Raw genomic sequence first — 17,661 nt, 5'->3', positions numbered from 1 at the left:
AGTCTGTTCCATTGTCCTACTGTTTTTACAGTTAGGAAGTTTTTCCCTGAGATTTCATCTGTTGTGTATATATATATAAAATGCTCACCAGACAAATGGTTATTCAGAGCCAAGGCATATGTACAACTAAACTTCTTTTTAAAAAGAGGGAATTTGAGTTGTTTTAACCTTTGAAATCATGGTGAAGAGTGTAGTATTTCTTTTTTTTTTTTTTAAGTTAAGACTTACCAGTGCATTAAACAAGGTCTTCAATCATTACCAATTATGACCACAGACATATGAGAAATTCCAGGTGAAATGTTGCCATTTCCCCTCTACCCTCCAAATGTTAATAATCTATTCAAGTGGTTGCTTCTTCTAGCTGATTCTGAGGTAATAACTAATGACCTGCTAATTAGAGTTGAGTGAATAATTGATTTTTCAGTTCAGTGGTTGACACAAAGTTTTGGGGTTTTGTTTTTGTTTTTTTCCCCCATTTTCTGTTATTTTCTGGGGGGTAATTTTTTTAATGTAGCTAAATTTAAAAATGAAATGTCATTTCAAAACTAAAAGACAAAAATGTTTCCCTTGGAAAAAGTCAAAATAAAATCCGTTCATTTTTTTCCTCAAAATTTTCTGTCAATATTTTTGTTTGTTTGTTGGCTAAATCTATTTGCTGAATTCGACTTGAGTTCATGAATAGTTTTGGTCAACCCTAAACTGCGTTTTTGAGCAAGCAAACTGCCTAAAATAATTCACTGGGCCCTACTTACTGCTAACCCACTGTGATATGACATCATTCTCCAAACTACAAACCCTGGATGGGGTTACCTGCTGGGAATGATGTGTCAGAGCCAGCATCTTTGATGTTGTAACATCAGTCCCTATAGCAGGGACTTTCAGAGATGAAACCTCTGGGAAAAAATCTCAAATACACAGTGGCTCCCTCGAGGGCAGGTAAAAGTTCAAGTATCAAATGTTCTCTTTTACCTGAGATGGGTCCCCTTCTTAACATTCTTAACATTCAGTACTGATAAGAGACTGGTTTCAGAGGAACAGCCGTGTTAGTCTGTATTCGCAAAAAGAAAAGGAGTACTTGTGGCACCTTAGAGACTAACCAATTTATTTGAGCATGAGCTTTCGTGAGCTACAGCTCACTTCATCAGATGTATACCGTGGAAACTGCAGCAGACTTTATATACACACAGAGAATATGAAACAATACCTCCTCCCACCCCACTGTCCTGCTGGTAATAGCTTATCTAAAGTGATCAACAGGTGGGCCATTTCCAGCACAAAGCCAGGTTTTCTCACCCTCCACCCCCCCACACAAATTCACTCTCCTGCTGGTGCTAGCCCATCCAAAGTGACAACTCTTTACATAATCAAGTCGGGCTATTTCCTGCATAGATCCAGGTTTTCTCACATCCCCCCCACCCCCATACACACACAAACTCACTCTCTTTGATAAGAGACTGAACTTCATTTCCTGGCTCCAATCATTTCATATGGGGCAGGGTTACAAAAGGTCCCCTGACAGGGGTTAATATTCACTGATTCCACTAGCTACTGTTACAGGGAACCCTCTCAAAGTTGTCTTGACCCATAATTTTATTTATTTGGTGATGGAATGATCTGCCCAGGGAGGTAAAGAAGGGACAGTCTCTATGGGCCTGATCCGATTCCCATTAAAGTCAGTGGAAAGGTTGCCATGGGAGTTGAATCGGGACCTATACAAGATCAAATATCTGTAGCACTAACCTACATGAAAAACTAGCTCCAGACAGGGAACTGAACTAGACTTATTTCAGTGGAGCGAGGATTCCACCCAGGATCTCTGTTTCCAGACCTGTTTTCTACTCATTTGTAAAATTCATGTAATTATTTCATTACATTCCTCCCTCCCCCGCAGCCCCCAAACAAATGTTTTAGTTCTCTTCCCTATTTACCTCCCAATCCAACAATCCTTAAATATATAAATCCACAGAACAGTGTGGGTTATCCAGAAATTATAGCAAACCTACCAAAGGAAACCAGCATCTGAAAAACCTTTCGGAATGAAGACAGCTCTCAATTTCTGATGTGTTCATAAATAAGGAGGAACGTTATGAAATATATCTTGCCAGTGCCACTTTAGCCACTGATTTTTTTCTCCTCCTCTGTAGCTATTTTAGAGTAAAGGGCTGATACTTTACATTTTGAAGGTTGTCCATGTTTAAAGACTTAAAAAAACTGAATTAGAAAAAACTATTGAAGTAGTGTATTAATTCCTTTTGAAATGTGATAAGTGCTTCTCCAATCACTCAGGAGTCAGCAAAATAAAGTAATCATACCTTATTTTCATAGAAAATAAATCAAATTTATGAAGCCAGCTTCTGGAAACAAATGGGATTAGATGGGCAATTTCTTCAAAGGACCCTCTCCGTCTGAGGAAGCTATTCTGCACACACACGGTAATTTTTGATTATAAGTGACAAATTTTCTTGCTCAAATTACAGGTTTTCTTGTCTAAACAGCATTCACATGTGCAATTTAAAGGCTTATGTGGGACTTAAGTGAGGCATTGGTCTTCTGCTAGCCCTCTGCTCAGGAGTGAATTTCACCTGTTGTTGGTGAGCACATTCTCAACCTGAGTAGTCCTATTGATTTGAAGTGGGCTACTCATGTGAATAAGTGCTCATAAGCCTGAGTAATGGCTGTCCACCATAGTGTTCTGTTGCACCTGCAAATGACTGTATGCACAAAGGTTAAGCCCAGTCATCTTTACTCAGGCCCTGGATTACACTGGCTTCAAAGGAAATTGGGTCAGAATATGGATTTCAGGATTTCTCCTCAAATTAGAGGCCATGGTTTTTTTAAAAAATGTAGCCCCATAAATTAGTGTCTTTCTGAGTTAAAAATCAAAAACCAACCAAGCAAACAACCTGTCACCATAGCGAGTCTAGCCATTATTTTTACTTTGCCTGAGATGATACTCAAAAACCAGATACATTTTTCTTTGTTTTCCCATTACAATGTAGTATTAATTTCAGGCTAACTAGTCAATAGGGCTTAGTAACTCTAGTTCAGCATCTCATGTAAGTAATGATCGATCAGTAGTTTTCTGATTGTTGGAAAACCACTAAGATATTCCCAGTGTATGGAAGATTGAGAAAAACTGTGAAATTAAAAACTGGAATTTGTTTATTTATGTTAGTTAATTTTGTGATTTGAAAGAAACGGGGGGTTAAAGAAGAATTAGATCACCTCAATTTCTAGTTATAATAGCATCACAGTATTTCAGTTTATCAACTACCTAAGCATTGCAGGGGTACATTTTAAGTGTGATGCTCAGGGATTTAATGGCCAAGTGAAAGCATTTAGGTGTATTTTTTATTAGCACCAGTAACATCAATCATCATGGTAGAAGGCGAGTGAATAAACTTTATGCCTAGACTGCAGCTATGCATGGATGCATACAAAGATATCATCCGTGTAATTTCCTACATGTTGTGCTAACCCCTCACACACACACACAATCTCACTTTGCTCAGAAAATCACTGACTGTGAGAATCCAAAAACAAACACTATTTAAAGGTGTGTTCTTACTGAAGCAAAGCTGCTGGTTTGTTTTTCTTACAATATTTTAGCTGTTGTTTAATATTGGCAGGTAGAACCTGACTTTAAAAATAAATTGGCAAATGAATGTTGATCACTATTAATACAGGAAAATCCTAATTTCCTTTGTGTCCATCTTCCGCAACAGAGTAAGAGCTCCTGCTTGGACACATGACACACAAGGCCATCACAGAACCCAGATGCCAAGCGGTGAAAAATACTCTTCCAGCAGCTGCATCTGGCTCCTTGTTGGGCTCCATAGGCAGTGAAGCTGACAGCTCTGAAGTTGCCTGTGGGTCTGTCATAGAGTTAGACTGCAAGCTGAGCTGACTTATTCTACTCAATGCCATTTTTCTTTGACTTACCTTTGATCCTGAGATATTTGTATATTGTTATGTGCTTGAGAAAAAGTTCCTGTGTAAATCCCTCTTGAGCGCTCTGTGTGTTCGTATTCTTACAGGAAGAAGAGGTGATATCCTGTGAACATACAGTCGTGATCTGCATTACTTGTGGTGTTATCATGCAGTCACCTCATCCACATGCATAACGGAGCCTGCGTTAATGCAAGCTGATATGAGATGTCCTGAGAAATCACGCAATCTAACAGCAGCCCTACAAACGACAAGACACGACCGTAGGTACTTTTCAACCTACCCATTCATATTATTCAAGTGCTAGTCCCCCTGTCTCAAAGGGGCTGAGTTTAGGCTCCTTTTTTTAATTTAATATTATTCTCATACGCACTAACAGAGGCCCAAAATATATTCTTGCACTGTAACCATAAGCAAACAGAGAGATGGAACCCTGAGAGAGAAGCAGACATTGGGAGGGTACGGTGGGAAACAAGAAGGAAGGACCAAATGAGAGTGAATCATTCATGGTCAAAGAGTATCACTGACTGATCCAGCCCTAGAGAATATATCTCATATGCACATGCCAACCATGCCCTTTTAGGAAGGCCAGTCTCTTACATTTTTTCTTTTTTTTTTTAAGCAAAAGGTGCATCATTTTCCCTCACTGTCTCTTTCCTGAAAATTCTCCCAGTATTTCACTGTAATTAAGGGTGTCCCATTCCCCCCCCCCATCTCCCTGACAAAATGATCCTGTTTAGAGCTTCCAAAATTTTTTAGGCTTGTACGGTAGTTGCAAGTAAGAAATCCCTTTTTATTTTTTAAACTCACTTGTTAAATTCGAAAATCACATTTAATTCTTATTACATTTGGAGTAATTTCCCCCAAAAGACAAGGAGATATTTTGTCTTTGTTTTAGAGATCTGTTTTGTCTCATAAAATATTTGGGCCTACATTTAAAATTCCAGGGTACTTTAAAATGTAGAAACTTCTAATGTTCCTCTGTTCAAGTCATGTGGTTTATTGTAAATGGCTTCAACAGGGCTGGCATTCCACTATCCCTGCATGGAGTGGATCCAACCAAACTAGGGTTGTCAATTAATCGCAGTTAACTCAAGTGATTAATGCAAAACAAATTAACTAGATTAAAAAAAAAGTCATGATTAATTGCAGTTTTAGTCACACTATTAAACAATAATAGAATACTAATTTAAATTTATTATAAATATTTTGGATCTTTTTTCCTACATTTTCCAATACGTTGATTTCAATTACAGCACAAAATACAAAGCGTACAGTGCTCATTTAATATTACAACAGTGCCATATGAGCGCCTGTTCTCACTTTCAGGTGACATTGTAAATAAGTGGGCAGCATCATGTCCCGTATATGTAAACAAACTTGTTTGTCTTAGTGATTGGCTGAACAAGAAGTAGGACTGAGTGGACTTGTAGGCTCTAAAGTTTTACATTTGTTTTGTTTTTCAGTGTAGGTATGTAAAAAAAAAAATTCTACATTTGTAAGTTGCACTTTCATGATAAAGAGATTGCACTACAGTGCTTGTATGAGGTGAATTGAAAAATACCCTTTTGTTTATCTTTCTACAGTGCAAATATTTGTAATAAAATAAAATATGTAAAAATAATATGAAGTGAGCACTGTGCATTTTGTATTCCATGTTGTCATTTAAATTGGCATTCTATTATTGTTTAACAGTGCAACTAAACCTGCGATTATGACTTTTTTTAATTTAATATTTTTTTAATTGTGATTTTTTTTTCAAATAATTTGACAGCCCTAAATCAAACCCTTAGGTACTGTAAACTGCCTAACTCTTCTTACGGCTTACCCTCAGCTAGTCTGAAGATGGAGTACGTCTACTCTCATTGCCTTAATGCTTGTGGTGGTGCTCAGTATTTCCCAGGATCAGGCCCTATCCACACCTATCTCAAACTGGAATTGATTGTGTACGTAACATATGGATGCCTCTTGGGAGGCAGGATAGAAACTCGGGGACTAGATCTGGGCTGAGTTAGAGCAGGTTTGCATGCCTCCCTTGCCAGAGCCATGTTTCCCTGACCCTGACTCCCACTATGCAGAAGGGCGCTCTGATGCTGTAGCAGCTGCTGTGTCACATCACTTATTTCAAGCTGTATGTGGAGTAAAGGAATAACAAACAACCCATCAAGGCCAGCAACCTGAAGACTTTACTCTGTCTCCGGTATCTTGTAGCCAGTGGGAGCTCTGCCTCAGTTAAGAAGACAGTGATAGATTTGACCCAAACAGAACAACAGAAAATTCATCCTGGATGCTATTTAAATTACATATAGTTTAAAACACATCAAATTATATGGTAAAATCTGTATATTTTGGAAAATAAAATAAATGTCTCTCTCCATACTTTTTACATAATAACTGTAAAATATAAATTTACAGAAGCTGAAATTCTGTAAAATTGCAAAGGCTGTTTTCAAAAGTGACATCTAGTTTTGCACTCCTGTTGAGAGCAGTGAGAGAACTGGGTGCACTACAAATATATACTATCGGACTCAACATCTTGAGCAAACGATTTCAGGTGAAAGGTTAGAGGCATTGCTGAGGCCATTTTGAAAATTTGGCTTAAGTTATCAGTGTAGTCAAGCAGGTTAAGTGACCTAGGTACAGTCTTCTGGCAATGTGTAAGCAAAATTTTCACTACGTTAATGAATGCTTATCAGGAGCCCATAGCACATGACTATTCATACAATCATAGAATCATTGAAGATTATGGTTGGAAGAGATCTCAGGAGGTCATCTAGTCCAACCCCCTGCTCAAAGCAGGACCAACCCCAACTAAATCATCCCAGCCAGGGCTTTGTCAAGCCAGGCCTTAAAATTATCTATGGTATTTCAATTGCTTGAAAAATAAGGGAGTCTCAATATTTTTGTAGCAAGTAGCAAAGTCTGCTTTGAATTTAGCAACAGCAAAACCTAGAAACAACAGTGGTGTCACAAGATCTGGCTGTTCTGTTTTCCAAGTTACACACAGGAAACGTTTTAAGTGTTGCTACCTTTAAACAGCACTCAGAAGTTAGCTAGGGTCCTCATAAAACAATTAAGATGACAGTTGTGATGTTCTGTACCTCAGGGGAACAACCAGCACCCCCATGTTCATCCTTATAATATGATTATATCTAATGCAAAGTTTGTCATGTTGGCTGTCTTTGGGAGGCTTATGATGCACTGAGCATTGTTGTTATAGTGATATTATAGTAATCGTTACAGAAATGTTATAGTAATGTTATAGGTTTCATGTATATAGTTATGAGGCTGAAAATGTGTCCTCATGGCTTAAAGCAAGCCCAGGAAAAAACTCTCCAAGAGCAGAGAGGCAGTTCACACCTCATCAGGGCATGTATGGGATAAACTCAGCCCAGCCTCACAGGAATAAAGGAAACTGGCCTAGGCAACAACAAAGGATCTGTTGGACTCTCAAGTGAGTCACTCCCCTTCCTTTGGTCAGTTTGGGACTGGGATGAGGTAATGCTCACCTGACTCTAAAGCGGGGGGTGGGGAGGGAAGGGGAGGGCAAAGCCTGGAGGGAAGAAAGAATGTGATAAAAGGGAGAGACTTTGCCATGCTCTTCCTCTCTCTTCCACCTACCTCTACAGACACCACACCAAGCAACTGAAGCACTGATCAAAGGGGAGAGCCTGGCTGAAGAGCAACCAGCCAGCCTGTGGTGAGAAGCATCTAAGTTTGTAAGGGCACTGAAAGTGTTAAGATCAGCTTGTGACAGGTTCGGTCACAGAGATCCCCTTGGGACTGTCACCTGATGGTGCTGAAATTACTTCTGAGCCCGTTTTCCCTGACAGCTTGGGAATTCCAGAACCCTGTCTTGTTGAGCCAGACACTCTAGCCTGTTGCAACACAGACTGGTCCACACCCCCAAAGTTGCAGACTTAACTGAACAGCTCAGCAGGTTACTTGTCTCCAGCACCCAGACACCCAGTTCCCAGTGGGATGCAAACCCCAAATAAATCCATAAAGCTTATACAGGGTAAATTCATAAATTGTCCACCCTCTATAACAGTGACAGAGAGATATGCACAGCTGTTTGTTCCCCAAGGTATTAATCACTTACTCTGGGTTTATTAATAAACAACAGTGATTTTATTTCAGAGTAGCAGCCATGTTAGTCTGTATCTGCAAAAAGAAAAGGAGGACTTGTGGCACCTTAGTCTCTAAGGTGCCACAAGTCCTCCTTTTCTTTTTAGTGATTTTATTAAGTATAAAAAGTAAGATTTAAGTGGTTTCAGAACACCACTGAACAAAGTAAGTCACCAAGCAGTCACACAGCTTAGAATGAATTTTGCTTTTATTTCATTTGACCAAATCTGACTTGTTATGCTTTGGCTTATAATCACTTAAAATCTATCTTTGTAGTTAATAGATTTGTTTGTTTATTCTACCTGAAGCAGTGCATTTGGTTTGAAGCGTGTCAGAAACTACCCTTGGGATAACAAGCCTGATACATATCAATTTCTTTGTTAAACTGATGAACTCATAAAAGCTTGCAGCATCCAGCATAACTGGACAGAGGTTCCTAGGGTTGTGTCTGCAACCGGAGATATTGACTAGTGTAATTTGGTTGCAGAATCCAAGGAGCAGCTTACAGGCCAGAGGCTGTGCGTGAACAGCTCAGGAGCAGGGGTTCTCACAGCAGAGCAGGGTAAGGCTGGCTCCCAGAGTCAGGGATTGGAATGACCTAGCAGATCACCGGTCCAGACAACATCAGAGGGGAACGTCACAACAAGATCCTGACCTCTAAGCTCTTACAATCTAATGTAGACATGATGAGCCAAAGGTTCAAAAGAACACAGACATCAATGATCATTTCATTTAGGGGCTGAAATGAAATGGCCCTGGATGCTAAACTCTTTGGAGCATCTGGTCCTATGTGGTAAAGGGGATAATACCACAACAAAAAGAGGGTGGGAGGAGGAGGAGGAGGACAGAGGTTACAGTAATAATACTGAGCTAGCGTACAGCATGTTGAAAATATAAGCATTCACACGAATAAAAATAAATACAAGTTACAAAACATTATAGTGGATAAAACCAGACTCTAGAGCTACATGATCTTACTGAACTTTACCACATCAGGTACTAGGATAGCACAGAGTGTGGGAATCTGTGCTGACAAACATTCAGTGGATATTTTTAAAAAAATGGTCCTGAGGTTTTGCAAATACATGAGAGCTCCTAAAATGCTGCTTAAGGAGAATTGTAGAATGTGGGAACTCCCCTCCCCCCCAAAATTAATAAATGAATTTAAATCTGAGGCATCATCAGATAAAATGTCTCTGGCTCTATATCATTCCTTTTGGTTCTGATGAACCTTCTGTCTTCTTGCTCAGTAACAAGCACACCTCCCCCTTCCTCTCTGCTGCTGTCCTTCCCACCCCCTTTCTTTCTCCTTCAGGCCCTTGCCCTCTGTGTCTCCCTTTTCAATGAACTGTCTCTCCTCCAGAGCCTCTGTGTATGTTTCTCTCTCCCCCCCTCCGCCTCCCTCCTCTTCAGGCACATTTGTCTGATTCAGGCCCCCTCTTTTTTCTCTAAGGTGTCTGACTCTGCTGCTGCTGCAGGCCTCCCTTTCTCCTGCAAGATCCCCCACCTCCTGAACTTGCCACTTATCTTGTGTCACCTCTGCACCAAAGCTGCCAGTGTAGCTCTGCATCCCAGAGCCAGTGACCCACACCAGTGACTTGCTCCTTTGCCTTTCCTCTCTTCCTCTTCGCCTGGCTGATATAGTTTGATTAACTGGGGTGAGTGAATCCTGTCAGTCAAAATCACCCCACACACCCTACTGCTACAGTCACCTCTTAAAGGACAACGTTTCTAATGAGCTCCAACCTCAAATAGGAAATTTTGTGCCCACAACCATTCTAGTCACTTTCACATTTTCCATAATGAGTGCTTCCTTTATCAACGATTAAAATCTTCCAGTGCAGCATCCCGAAAGCTAAGCTGTGAATGCTTTTTGCTGCATGCAGACAGGAAGACAAATCAAGTTCTTCAGAGACAGAGTAATCGCTCTATTTGTATGAATATTGAAATTGAATTTGTGATGCAAATAGATACAATATGTCATCACAGCTTCTGAAAATTCCTGAATGAATCAAGGAAGCTCTGGTTACAACACAACTATTATTAGTAACAAGCCAGCTGTCTCACCTTTAGTGCCCTAATTTTCCTAAACCAGAGACCAGTTCCCATATTCTAAACAGGATTTCTTTCTGGAAGGAGACACATTTCCACCCCTGCTTTTTTTTCAGTTCCATTTACAGCTTTTGAAAATTCACATTTTATTCACAGCTGTTAGGATCTGCATTAGCAAAACACATGGTAAATCATTTCATAGCCTAATCTGTGCTAGTTATATCCAAAATGCTCTCAGAAGATAGAGATCTATCTAAAACAAATTAAAAGGAACATAATTTCTTTTGTGTCTGCTACACAAGACCCTCTTTCCAGCCATAACTCAACACTTGGGAGACAACAGTATAGTGAGGACTCAAGTGCTTTAACGCTAATATTTCAAACATCATTATCTTCTGCAATACACAGCAATTCTTGCATATGCTTTAAATTACTACAACTAGTTTTTCATTTTAATGAGCATTTCCCTACTGCTTCCTGACAGTAAATCCCAATAGAAGTAGAGCAAAAATCTGGCTTTTATGAACAATTCCCTTCAGAAAACTTGAAACTCTTGTCTGCTTCTCTGATTAGTGCAAACGACTGTCCCAGTGTTATCTGGGGAGGAGATGTGGAAAGGCGGGTGGGGAAGACAGGGTGAAAACAGAGGGCATGGAAATACTTGTGAGGATCTTGATATGAATACAGTTCCTAATTTTAAAATCTTACAGGATCTTTTTCCCTCTTCTGAACTCAGAGGTTTAGATGATTACTTGCTTAAATATCTCTAGAGCTAATTGCAGGAAAAGAAAGAGAATAAACATGGCCTTGATTGATCAAAAGTGTAAAAGGGGAGTGTAAAAATCTATTCACCTACCATATTTCCTAGGAAAGTGGCATTGTGACATTTGGGTGTTCTTATGAGAATCTGCTGATCTTTGGTTCAGGTTAGTTTCTGCCAAAATCTGGGAGGTGGGGGTCTCCAGAAAATTTGGCAATGCTCTTTAAATGTGAGGTCTGACTTACTAGATGCGTTCACCTAATCAACTCTAACAACATTGAAAGGAAAACAATACCTCACTAATAGATGCATGAGTGAACAATGGGATAAAAGTCATTCAATTATATCATACCACCCCTAATTTTGCCTATGCCAGTAGGGACATATTTAAGACCAGCTGCAGCACAGCCTCTCCGTTTCAAGCAAAAATTACCGCTGCACAAAATGGGACTCTATCTGCAAAGGTCAGTAGTTACATGCATATTAGCTACCTGATTTTTATCTACCATCAGTTAGTTATTAAATATTACTCCTGCAATTCATTGTAGGTGAAAAAAAACTCGAACACATTTTCATGGGCATGCCAAAGTGAGCCTGGGATGCTGAAGGGTCAGTGCTTAATGCACATGTGATTTCTTACCTTTGCCTGCATGTTGCTATTCTGAGGTCCCCAGCTACCTTGTAAGACCTGTAGTGCCTCTTATTAAGCAGAGCATCTTTTTATCAGTGTGACAAAAAACATAGCTTGAGTGAAGTAAAGAAACATAAGACAGTGTCTAGCAATCCTGGGCACAACTTTATATTGACAATACAGTTGCCACTTAATCATAACTGTACTTGCTGCAGGGGAATAAAATTAATGGCCCTAATTCAAAAACTCAGGCCTGTCCAGGAGAATCTCTGGTGTGTTCAATAATAGTAAACCTGCTCCTTTCCAACGCTTAAATGTATAAACTTTTGAGCAGGACAGATGATATGTTGTAGAAATTGGCAACCTGCCCAATGGACAGCATACTACATACTCCTTCCCACCCCATCAAGGGCAATGAAGAACATCTGGGGTTCACAGGAGCTCAGATCACTCAAGCACCAATGTGACATACAGACACCACAGCTGCCAGCTAAACACACAAGGAACAAAAAGTCCAAATTTACTACTCCAAAAACAGCTCTCTCTTTAAGTATGGCTCACATTCTGTTTGCAGACAAGCCACTAGAGGGTGAGACAGTTACAGAATTGGTAACTTTTGAGCAGGTCTCATTCTATCTAGCAGAGGATATTGGTGTGTGTATTTCTGTGTACATAGAAACCAGTGAAGTAGAAGTATTAAGAAAAGAACTCTTGGCAGCTAGTATAACTTTGTAGATGCTTCATATTACACCTAGGACACTATCATTATATGCCATTATGTAAGTGGAAGTATGCGTTTGATGGTCATGCAACAATGAATTTTCTCAATGTATCACAATTGAAAATTTACTATAATTGCAGAGAACGATCATCCCAGGGGATTAATAATAGGCCTATCTCCTCCAGGTCACTGATTCAAACATAGACCAGGTCACTAACGATCAAATGTTGTTAGCATCTGATGACTGTTCAATGGCCTACTGAAAGGAAAATGATTTGGTAGTCTCAGTCTGGTTCCCAGCAAAGTGCTGTGCACACATCACTAAAAACATCCATCACAAATGGCACTAATTTGCACTCCTGTTAGCACTGGCTTCCACAGACAGGCCAACTACAATGTTGCCATTTTATACTGAAACTCTAACTTTTTAAAGCTGACAAAATTTTCAGACACATCCAACCAAATTCTGACCCATCAGAAGGGGCCACAATTCCCATTGACTTCATGGGATGACTTTCGTGTTTACAGGCGGCCCAAATTGTGTCCTCTACATCCAATGTATGTGTTGAAAGTACTCAGATATTCCAGACAGGAAAATAATATTTCTAACCAATTTTAGATCGGTGCAACTCCTGCTTAAGGTAATAAGTGTTCATATCCTAGTGTTTGCTGCCATAAAATCCATGTTATACATTAGACCACATTTTGTGCTTTGTACTATAGCCTGCAAGCAGCGGAGGAATTCCGTGAGAGATTTTGCATCAGCAAGCAAAAATCCCTCGCAAGGTCCTCTAGCATGCAGGGGGAGTGCATGATCAGCACCATCCTTTTGAATGCTGCCCCCGCTGAGGGTGAGTGACAGAAATGGCATGGCACTGCCTCTTTCCCAGCCTGCCTCCCTTCTTTGGGATGCCTTGTACCCTTGGTAGTGATGACAGAGAAGTCCTGTGCTCTCCTGAGTGTGAGAACTGAAGTTGTTCCCTTGGCACTTGCAAGAGAGATCGTTGCTCCTTTCCCTCCTCTGGTGAACACTCACAAGGTCTGGGATTGATGTAGCCCACTGTAAAGTATCAAATGGTGTGGGAAATATTTTGCTAAGTTATTTTGCCATTGTTATTGTCATTGAATTTACTGACTCGTACTGAGTCACTTTTAAAAATCTTTATTTGCAAACAGTCAATGCATTCACTAGCAACCTAGCCCTGTGGACAGACCTCCCATGTCAGGGTGGATTTGTATCCAAAGGGCAGTGTGGAAAATCTTACCTACCTTTCTTCTTGATGTACCCATTCTGCAGATATACGAGAATTTACATGTGTGGTGCTGCCCATCTAGGACCTTTCATAGGCATTAACATTTAGAAACAACATTTTCAAGAAAATTGACAGGATTTATTAATTTCCAAGACATTTCCACTCTTTCCCCTCAGGGGATACTCTCGTAGCTGTATAACTATTTCAACCTTGGTGGATTAAAAATGTTTTCCATATTATAGATTAAATTATTTAGAGACACCACTTCAAGATTTCTTAAATCGCATTTTACACTGCTTGTGAGGGACAGCTGTACTTCCTTATTTCTTAAGGCAATTATTTTTATTTCATTTTTGATTCATATTTTATTCATATATATTTTCTTTGATTTACAAAAAATAATATTTAAAAAAGGGGACATGTTTTATAGATGCTACTGGCAAGTTTATAGGAACAAAAAAGTTCTGTAATCTGTAAAGAGTAGTAGACAGGCTAATTTACAGGGGGCAAGCTTTGAACCTGAAATTCTGAAATAATGGAACCAAGTGAAGTAACAGGCCAGTGGTAGAGTAGACAATTGCACAGGAACAAGGGGGAAACGTGATTGGTAGGTGTGATGTGCCAACCTATATCTTCAATGTAGCTATTCCAAGATACACTTGCTCTCACTATTAGAGTTAGGGCAGTGGTCCCCAAATGTTCTGGGGGGCATATGGGTGAGGCCCAGGCCAGGGGTCAAGGAGCAAGCATCACCCAGGTCAGCTCTGCCCCCAACCCAGCTCTGGCCCCAGCCACAGCTCCATTCCACCCCCTGCTCCAGCCCCAGCTCCACTCCACCGCCTAGCTCCACTCCACCTCTGCCTCATTCCCTCTCCACCCCCAGGCCAGCTCCTCCCTCACCCCTAGTTCAACCCCCAGCACTGCCTTCAGCCAAAGCTCCTCTGCTGAGCCAACAGTGCAGTAATGGGTTGGGGCGGGGGGGGGGGGGGGGGACGACACAGACGGATTCCATTACTGGCAAGGGGCAGTGTGACAGGAAAAGTTTGGGCACCACTGCTTTAGAGAGAATGGTGCAGTTGAAAGACTAGGGCACTGAAGTGGCATGATGATGGAAATGTGGTATATTTACTGTCACGGAGTATCACAAGGGATGTACCAGCAGTGACAGATTAGAATCTTTACAGAAATCAAAAAGTTTCTTTTCCTGTCTCCCTCTCTGTCTCTCTGTTGAAAAAAAAAATTCAGTTGTGAAATGGGAAGCTCACTTTGATGCACACAGAAAAAAACACCCCAACACGGACGCAAAAACCATCTGTTTTAGTTAGTCTCTTCTAGCATCTCCCTTTATTGTGCTGAATGGTTAATAAATGCCAAAAACTCAAGATAAGCTACTGAGATTTCATTATAGTTAGATATACATGTATGAGCTCAATAGGTAGCACAACCGGAAGATGGAGATTTACCTTCCAGGGAAAAAAACCTCAGTGATCCATTAGATCATTTTCATGCCTAACTACTATGAATCTACTCTCTCATTAAGCGATAAATACTTGGGGATACATTTGAAACCTGACCTCTACCTTGTACATTTGCAGAAACGCATGTGCTTATATTTGCGTCTGTACTTAGCGTGTGCAAACATGTGCTGAAGATTTTGCCATGTTTGTTTCACCTTAGTAACATAACTCTTGCTTGCACAAAAGCATTAGACCAAGAGTAACTGCCAGAGCTGAACACATAGCCCATGATGTCCGTAAACAACTTTATGTTCTTCACAAAGCACATTTTTTCTTGCTTATGCATATTATATCTAAAATGTCTAAATCCTATTTCTCAGTTAGGAGTTGCCTTTTAACTTGTGCTGCTTCATGTTACTGTCCCTGTCCCCTCCTCTCCTTGAATCAACCCCTCCTTAAATCCCCCTGTCATGCCGGGTACAGACACTCATGCTGGCCTAGCAACCAAGGAGTTAATGCAGGAACCACCAGCCAGTGCTTGACTGGCCACCTCATAGCAGCGGGAGAGGTAAAAGAGCTGAGAAGCAGAGGGCCAAGCAGGCTGGAGAAGGAAAGTTCTGCCTACAAGCCAGTAAGAGGCTGCACAAGAGAAAAACAAGGAAGGATGACTGGATCTACAGGCTGGAGAATCCCACAGCACCAAGAGAGGTAGAAAGGAGCTCAGGTTACAGCAGGCGGAAGTGTGAAGGCTTGATTCTGCCTGCCTGGTTTAAGGGTCCTGAGCTGGAACCCAGTGGAATACGTGGGCTTTGGTTCCCGTACTGCTCCCTCAGATACTTATGAGCCAAAGGGGTTTTAGACCCCGTGAGGACCAGGACCAGCTAACTCTGCCAAGTTCAAGAGGAGACACGTATCCCCGCAGGACTGAGACCAATACTCTTTATAGCCCAGAACCGGGACTACCACAGGAACTCTGGCCAGAGGAGCTGACTGACGGCCAGACCAGACCAAGTGGACTCCATCTGACAGAGGGGTCACTGTCACATTAGCACACCAGCTCCCAGCCTCCTTCAAATGTTCCCTTCTCTTTATCTCATGACACAGAGATAAACCATGTTGTATTGTAATATCCATTCAGAAAATCTGTATGCAAGGCCACTTTAACAATAAAACAAAAGCCTAGCTTTTCAGATTCTAGGCCTGCTTTAGTGAGCTTTGCCCTAGCGATGATCATAACCCCCTTTGCTGGCTACAGTTGCCTCTGTAGAGCTAGGGAGGGTATTAAATATCTCTAAATATCTGTCTGTTTCAACAGAGTCAGCATTCCAGGTTCCTAGATAATGGTTCAAACCCAGAGTTACACAGTAGGGAATCCTGCTATAATAGCACTGCCCAGCATCACCAACTGATATTGCTGTCAGCAATAGTTCTCTGCAGGGGGAAGGGGAGTGCAATTAAAAAGGAAGCATTGGGACAACAAATATAGATGTATAAATAAATAAATAAATAAATAGACAGCCAGAGTCTGAATGCCAGAATCTATCAAAGATACTGCATGCAGGGTAACATTAGCAAAGGGAGAAAATTATGCACAAGGGTATTATCGGAAGTCTGGATTACTAAGAGAAATTCAGAATACATCAATACTACATCTTTTGTGCATGTACATATATTATATAATATTTATCTAATTCCTAAGAGGTGTTGTGAGGATTAATTAGTAAATGTTTGCAAAGTCTTTTGAAGATTAAATGCACCAGATAAATGCTAAACGTGAGTCTTTTCTTGGGCCTGATCCTGCAATCTTACTCAGACAAAATGCTCAGTGGTTTCAGTGTGATTTTCGAAGGAGGAAGGATGGCAGGTCTTTGGCCTTTGTTTTGTTTTTTTAATGTTGGTAGCCAGGGTTTTCTCCCAGATTCATGAAACAAAATACAAAAAATAAAGGGCTGATTTAGCTTCAGGCACCTACAGCAAAAGTGGGGCTTTTGGGGGGCACAGTGGTGACCCCTGGTTCAGGCACACATATAAAAGCCTCCCTTATTGCACTGTGTGGACTCCCATATCCTGGGTGACAGGCAGGGGGGGTTAACAGTAGAGCTGTGTGAATAACTGATCTTTCAGTGTGCCAGCCATTCTGAAAACAAAAATGGAAAAAAAAATAATAATAATTTCAGGTCAGCCCAACATGAACATTTTTCAAATATCTCAGTGAGCCAAAAAGTAAAAAAGAAAGTTTGTTTTGGGTCATCCAAAATGGTTGACTCAACCCCCAAAGGAAATGTTTCCTTTTGTTTGAGAGGGTTTCCTTATTTATTTACTGTTCTAAAAATAAAATTGGAGTAAAAAGTTGGGCTTTTTTGTTTTTTGTTTTTTTTAAATTAGTCTTTTTGTTGTGGTGCTGGTGGTGGTGGTGATGTTTTTAATTGAAACAATTCAGTGAATTTGACATGAATTCGTGAAACATTCTGGTTGACCCAAATCTCCATTTTTCAGCCAAAAAAAGGAGAAAGAAAAAGCGACACATTGCATAGTACCTCATCCCAGTGAAGTCAGTGGAACTAGTCACTGAGTAAGGTACTATCAAGGGCCAGATTCTAATACCTTATACGCAGTTAACACCACTTAGTAGTAAGGAGCAACTCAACCAAGTAAAGAGTTTTGGAATCCAGAGTAAAGGAGGTAGAATTTTGCCCTAACTAAATATATAT

The 17,661-nt window shown here is 40.5% G+C and overlaps 1 protein-coding gene across 21 annotated transcripts in view; it reads right to left on the bottom strand.

The window, feature by feature from the left end:
- Window positions 1–17,661, bottom strand: part of MYT1L (myelin transcription factor 1 like) — a 384,710-nt gene that overhangs the window by 307,029 nt on the left and 60,020 nt on the right. For 2 of the 21 annotated variants that reach the window (XM_048845392.2, XM_048845394.2), the window contains exon 2: window positions 3,943–4,054. The exons of the other annotated variants lie outside the window; for them this stretch is intronic. The gene's annotated coding sequence lies outside the window, so the exon portion shown is untranslated. The remainder of the gene's footprint in view (window positions 1–3,942; window positions 4,055–17,661) is intronic. 21 annotated transcript variants of the gene reach the window in all.

Source organism: Caretta caretta, chromosome 3, assembly GCF_965140235.1.
Source record: "Caretta caretta isolate rCarCar2 chromosome 3, rCarCar1.hap1, whole genome shotgun sequence".
NCBI lineage: Eukaryota > Metazoa > Chordata > Testudines > Cheloniidae > Caretta > Caretta caretta.
The sequence above is the reverse complement of the archived record's forward strand: the minus strand, read 5'-3'. Positions and strand labels throughout refer to the sequence as shown.